Source organism: Salvelinus sp. IW2-2015, unplaced genomic scaffold (genome assembly GCF_002910315.2).
Source record: "Salvelinus sp. IW2-2015 unplaced genomic scaffold, ASM291031v2 Un_scaffold1203, whole genome shotgun sequence".
NCBI lineage: Eukaryota > Metazoa > Chordata > Actinopteri > Salmoniformes > Salmonidae > Salvelinus > Salvelinus sp. IW2-2015.
The window spans coordinates 13,349-20,252 of NW_019942776.1; positions in this window are offsets into that span (position 1 = coordinate 13,349).

Sequence of the window (6,904 nt, forward strand, 5' to 3'; positions counted from 1 at the left end):
TGGAACTCTTCAGCCGGCTAGCTCCGGAATAATTGCTCCGGGATCGACGTAAGCCAATAGTCACACAGATAGCAGCTAGCTAGCTGCGAGATCCAGGTGTAAATGTCCAGAGCTTGCGGTTGAAATCCGGGGATATGGAGAAAAATAGGTCCGGTATGTTCTGGTCTGAGTCGCGTTGTACAAAACTGGCGATAGATTTTCGAGCTAAAGGAATAGCTGATGACCACAAACCGTGGTTAGCTGAAATACTAACGTTAGCCAGTAAACTGGCTAGCTTCTGGCTAGCTTCTGGTTAGCTTCTGGTTAGCTTCTGGCTAGCTTCTGTTGTGGATTTCAGATTTGAGGTAAATAATATATATATTTTTTTTGTGGTGAGGCGGGTTGCAGGAAAGTGTTTTGAAGTTGAGTTTTTGGAAAATAAAATATATAAAAGATATGCGAAGAAAGGTGTAAATATATATATATACGGGACACGACGAGACGAGGACAAAAAGACGTGGAATAAGATGTATGTGGAACAGGTGTAACTATTTATCATGTGTAACAATCAAACCTCCCTATTGGCTGTGTGTTCCACATTCTAAAGTAGAAACATCATTTTACTTGCTGAAATATTGTCCAGAAACGACCTCATTGGACAGAAAGGGGAACTCCTCCCGACACGCATGTTGAACAAATATAATGTTTCCCTGAAACAAAGGATTCCTGTAGTTTCATGAAATAAGAAAGTGATTCCTAGAATATCATACATCATACAAGCCAACATTCAAGGCAACACTACATGTAAACAGTTAGCAAATAAACATCCACATCTTTAAATCACAACTACAAAGGTAATTTTACAAGAAGTAAAATAGTGTGACCTGCTTCAGCTGCTTAACATTTTTATGGTAGTTGAAGTATATATTTTTGAAACTTAATCGAAGCAGACATTTTAAATATTAAGCATGAAGGTAGGGTAGATTGGGGAACAAAGTAACACAGGGTCAGTTGTAACAGATAAATAAGTCCAATTAGAAACCAGAGCTCTTATTCAATGTGATAATGGTTGGTTAGTGTCTCTACATGACCAAGAGGTTTTGTTTAAAAAGGTGTTAGAGGCCCTAATGTAAATTTACCGCCTCTCCTTTTTTAAAGTATTAACCTGTGGAACATTCGTCTACTAGGTCAATTGTAACATTTAATTCCTTTCCACTTGGTTGAATTGTAAATGACTGGAAGTATGTCCAAGGAGCATACTTAGTGTGTTATGGTAGCAGAGATATGTATGTTTGTATAAAAATATTATTATTAACTAAATACAATTTTCATTATGAACTAAAGCTAAAAGTGTTGTTTTTCCCAGTCTCCTCTACTCTTACTGAAAAAGGCCTCCTAACTGAAGAACTTACAGCTGCTGAGTCTGAGGTGTTAACAGTCCAGTGCTGCTCTGACACAGTGTGTTAGAACCACATTGAGTCACTGCTGAGTCTGAGGTGTTAATCAGTCCAGTGCTGAGTCTGAGGTGTTAATCAGTCCAGTGCTGAGTCTGAGGTGTTAATCAGTCCAGTGCTGAGTCTGAGGTGTAATCAGTCAGTGCTGAGTCTGAGGTGTTAATCAGTCCAGTGCTGAGTTGAGGTGTTAATCAGTCCAGTGCTGAGTCTAAGGTGTTAATCAGTCCAGTGCTGAGTCTGAGGTGTTAATCAGTCCAGTGCTGAGTCTAAGGTGTTAATCAGTCCAGTGCTGAGTCTAAGGTGTTAATCAGTCCATTGCTGAGTCTGAGGTTTTCCTCAGTCCAGTGCCGAGTCCGAGGTGTTAATCAGTCCATTGCTGAGTCTGAGGTGTTAATCAGTCCAGTACTGAGTCTGAGGTGTTAATCAGTACAGTTCGGAGTCTGAGGTGTTTAAGGAATTGTTTAATATCTGTACATTATACAGAGATGCTTGAGCATGAGAATGGCATACTATGCATGACCTATTGCTTACAAATAACAKATTTATTATGCATGACCTATTGCTTACAAATAACAAATTTATTAAGAAGCTTATTGCAGAAGTCATATGCCTGTGTGTTGAACTTTACTGTTTGAAATAGATTAATTAAGGAACTAAGACATGTCCTGTTGTTGAGCTCCAGTATCTACTTCTACAGACTTATGAAACCAATTAAGAGGAAGAGGAGAGACCATATGCCGCATCTTGTCATCCTGCCATCGCTCATCCATATATTAATATGTTAATTTTCTTAATAATTCCTTTACTCATGTGTGTATAAGGTAGTTTTGAAATTGTTAGTTTACTTGATAGATATTACTGCACGGTCGGAACTAGAAGCACAAGCATTTTGCTACACTCGCATTAATATCTGCTAACCATGTGCATGTGAACAATAAAATTTGATTTGATTTGAGGAGAGTTATTATCTCCCACCAACTGTAAAAGACACGTGACTTAGTTATTATCAATACTGCTGCAAGCTATGACCTTATATGGTATTAGTTAGAGGACATCACCCTGGGAGGGTGAACCATAGTATGGGATAAAAGGGGAATACGCCAAACACAATGCTGAGTGTCTCGCTTGCAAATTGATGTAAGTGTGTTGCAATCCTTATTAAACAAACTAACCTCTGATCAAAGACGTTTCCGTTGGAATCTTTTCTACACATAGGACAGTATTCCCTTACAGGTGTTAAACAGTTAATCAGTCCAGTGCTGCTCTGACCACAGTGTTGTTAGGAACCACATTTTCTAACTCTACATACACAGCCTTGTGTCAACTCTTACTGTGACCTACTTCCGTTACTGGAAATAAACTCAGCAGAGTTCAGAACACAGAATARACCAAGTTGTACACAACGTCCTCCAACAACACCAGTAAATAAAGCATCCATTATATGCCTTGGTTTACAGTAAGTGTGTTAGAGGCTAAATCAGAGGTGGAAAGTTGATTGACATTTGATTGCCTCCATTTCATTCAGTTGGACACATCTTCCTCCCATCTTCCTCCATTTCATTTAGTTGTAAACATCTTCCTCCATTTCATTCAGTTGGACACATCTTCCTCCGTTTCATTCAATTGGACACATCTTCCTCCATTTCATTCAGTTGACACATCTCCTCCGTTTCATTCAATTGGACACATCTCCTCCGTTTCATTCAGTTGGACACATCTTCCTCCATTTCATTCAGTTGGACACATCTTCCTCCATTTCATTTAGTTGGACACATCTTCCTCCGTTTCATTCAGTTGGACACATCTTCCTCCATTTCATTCAGTTGTACACATCTTCCTCCATTTCATTCAGTTGGACCCATCTTCCTCCGTTTCATTCAGTTGGACCATCTTCCTCCGTTCATTCAGTTGGACACATCTTCCTCCCGTTTCATTCAGTTGGACACATCTTCCTCCGTTTCATTCAGTTGGACACATCTTCCTCCGTTTCATTCAGTTGGACACATTTTCCTCCGTTTCATTCAGTTGGACCCATCTTCCTCCGTTCATTCAGTTGGACACATCTTCCTCCGTTTCATTCAGTTGTACACATCTTCCTCCGTTTCATTCAGTTTGACACATCTCCTCCGTTTCATTCAGTTGTTAAACATTGTCTGTAATGTTCGTGAGGCCTTTATGAGACTCATTACTAAATATGTTTGACTTGCTGGTCAAGGGAAATGCAAGTGTTACTTCTTTTAGTTGTTGAGACATAGACGCTAAGCCTTGTGTGGATATTAGTGAATGTGAACTCAGCAACTGTAATTCCAGAACAGTCCCACTGTTGTAATAGTGGGATGTGTATCTTCTGACAGACTCTATGCTGAGTAAAGTCATGTTTTTATCCTAAAGGTTTTTCTACCAGAACCAAAGTTTTGGATGCAGTCACTATTTAGAGCAGTCTAATCTCATTAACCAAGAACTATAACCTTGCGTAATTAAGTTCTGGTTCCATACGTGTCAGAAACTGGGAGTTCCGGTTCGCAAAGTCTCCACCCTCACAAAAGATACAAGTTAAAGAAGTTTAGGAAACAAATCTGAATACATTATTTCGCTGAACTGTCCCATTACATTTAAATAGTCACTACCTGTAGAGAACCAGTAAGTTCACATGTTTAAATAGTCACTACCTTTAGAGAACCAGTAAAGTTCCAATGTTTAAATAGTCACTACCTTTAGAGAACCAGTAAAGTTTCCAGATGTTTTAAATAGTCACTACCTTTAGAGAACCATAAAGTTTCCAGATGTTTAAATAGTCACTACCTTTAGAGAACCAGTAAGTTCCACATGTTTAAAAGTCACTACCTTTAGAGAACCAGTAAAGTTCCAATGTTTAAATAGTCACTACCTTTAGAGAACCAGTAAAGTTTCCAGATGTTAAATAGTCACTACCTTTAGAGAACCAGTAAAGTTTCCAGATGTTAAATAGTCACTACCTTAGAGAACCAGTAAAGTTTCCAGATTTTAAATAGTCACTACCTTTAGAGAACCGAGTAATGTTGCAGCCAATCAAAGCACATGTGAAAATAGTTAAGAGACTGAACACTAGAATAATGTAAAGGTTATACATGAAACATTATTAACTTCCGGGTTGGAGCGAGCGGTCGTCGCATTTCGCACTTCGCTCCGCAGGTAGTATAACTTTTCATTACATTTCATTATAATACAACGGTTTGATTTGTCTGATCTTAGCAATTTCTTTCTTAGCTAGCTACATAGCCGTCTTTGTATCAAAGATAATTGCGTAATTATCGTAATTCGTCGTCCTAACGTAGTCAACACTGCTATCTGGCCAGCAGCTAGCCAGCTAGCCAGCTAGCAACGTCCACCGTCTACCGAATAGCAGCACTGTAGAAACTATTACACTCACGGAACGACTTGATTAGTGTAGTGTTACAGCAGCTACATAGTTGGCCTTTGCTGTCTTCGTATCCAAGATAATTGTGTAGTTTAGAGTGTTAGTTTTAGAGTGGATTTATCTTAATTTAACCGAGGTTAGCTGCCAGCTATTTGTCGTCCTTCTTAACGTAGGAACACTGCTAGCTAGGCCAACAGCTAGCCAACGTCTACCGCAATAGCAGCACTGTAGAAACTATTACATTCAACGGAACGACTTGTATTAGCGTAGTGTTAGCTAGCTACATAGTTGTCTTTGCTGTCTTCGTATCCAAGATAATTGTGTAGTTTAGAGGTGTGTAGTTTTAGAGTGTATTATCTTAATTTACCGAGGTCAGCTAGCCAGCTATTTGTCGTCCCTTCTTATACGTAGGAACACTGCTAGCTAGCCAACAGCTAGCCAACGTCCTACCGAATAGCAGCACTGTAGAAACTATTAACATTCAACGGAACGACTTGATTAGCGTAGTGTTAGCTAGCTACATAGTTGTCTTTGCTGTCTTCGTATCCAAGATAATTGTGTTAGATTACAGTAATTATCGTAATTTACCGAGGTTAGCTAGCCAGCTATTTGTCGTCCCTCCTAACGTAGGAAACACTGCTAGCTAGCCAGCAGCTAGCCAAGCTAGCCAACGTCTACCGTCTACCGAATAGCAGCACTGTAGAGACATATTACATTACAACGGAACGACTTGGTTAGTGTAGTGTTAGCTAGCTACATAGTTGTCTTTGCTGTCAAGATAATTGTGTCGTTTTTGAGTAATTGTCGAGGTTACCTAGCCAGCTACCGAGGCTACCTAGCCAGCTACACTTTCAAACTAAGTCAACAACGCAGCCACTGCTAGCTAGCCTACTTCAGCAGCACTGTATCATTTTTAGTCAATAAGATTTCTTGCAACGTAAGTTTAACTTTCTGAACATTCGAGACGTGTAGTCCACTTGTCATTCCAATCTCCTTTGCATTAGCGTAGCTCTTCTGTAGCCTGTCAACTATGTGTCTGTCCTATCCCTCTTCTCTTCCTTCTGCGCACAGACCATACAAACGCGTCACACCGCGTGGCCGCTGCCACTCTAACCTGGTGGTCCCAGCGCGCACGACCCACGTGGAGTTCCAGGTCTCCGGCAGCCTCTGGAACTGCCGATCTGCGGCCAACAAGGCAGAGTTCATCTCAGCCTATGCTTCCCTCCAGTCCCTCGACTTCTTGGCACTGACGGAAACATGGATTACCACAGATAACACTGCTACTCCTACTGCTCTCTCCTCGTCTGCCCACGTGTTCTCGCACACCCCCGAGAGCTTCTGGTCAGCGGGGTGGTGGCACTGGGATCCTCATCTCTCCAAAGTGGACATTCTCTCTTTTTCCCCTGACCATCTGTCTATCGCCTCCTTTGAATCCATTGCTGTCACCAGTTACCAGCCCTTTCAAGCTTAAACATCCTTATCATTTATCGCCCCCAAGGTTCCCTTGGAGAGTTCATCAATGAGCTTGACGCCTTGATAAGCTGCCTTTCCTGAGGATGCTCACCTCTCACAGTTCTGGGTGACTTTAACCTCCCCACGTCTACTTTGACTCATTGCTCTCTGCCTCCTTCTTTCCACTCTCTCCTCTTTTGACCTCACCCTCTCACCTCCCCCTACTCACAAGGCAGGCAATACGCTTGACCTCATCTTTACCTAGATGCTGTTCTTCCACTAATCTCATTGCAACTCCCCTCCAAGTCTCCGACCACTACCTGTATCTTTTCCCTCTCGCTCTCATCCAACACTTCCCACACTGCCCTACTCGACTGGTATCCGCCGTCCCAACCTTCGCTCTCTCTCCCCGCTACTCTCTCCTCTTCCATCCTATCATCTCTTCCCTTCGCTCAAACTTCCTCCAACCTATCTCCTGATTCTGCCTCTCAACCCTCCTCTCCTCCCTTTCTACATCCTTTGGACTCTCTATGCCCTATCCTCCAGGCCGGCTCGGTCCTCCCTCCCTCTCCGTGGCTCGACGACTCCATTGCGAGTCACAGGAAACAGGGCTCCGGGCCAG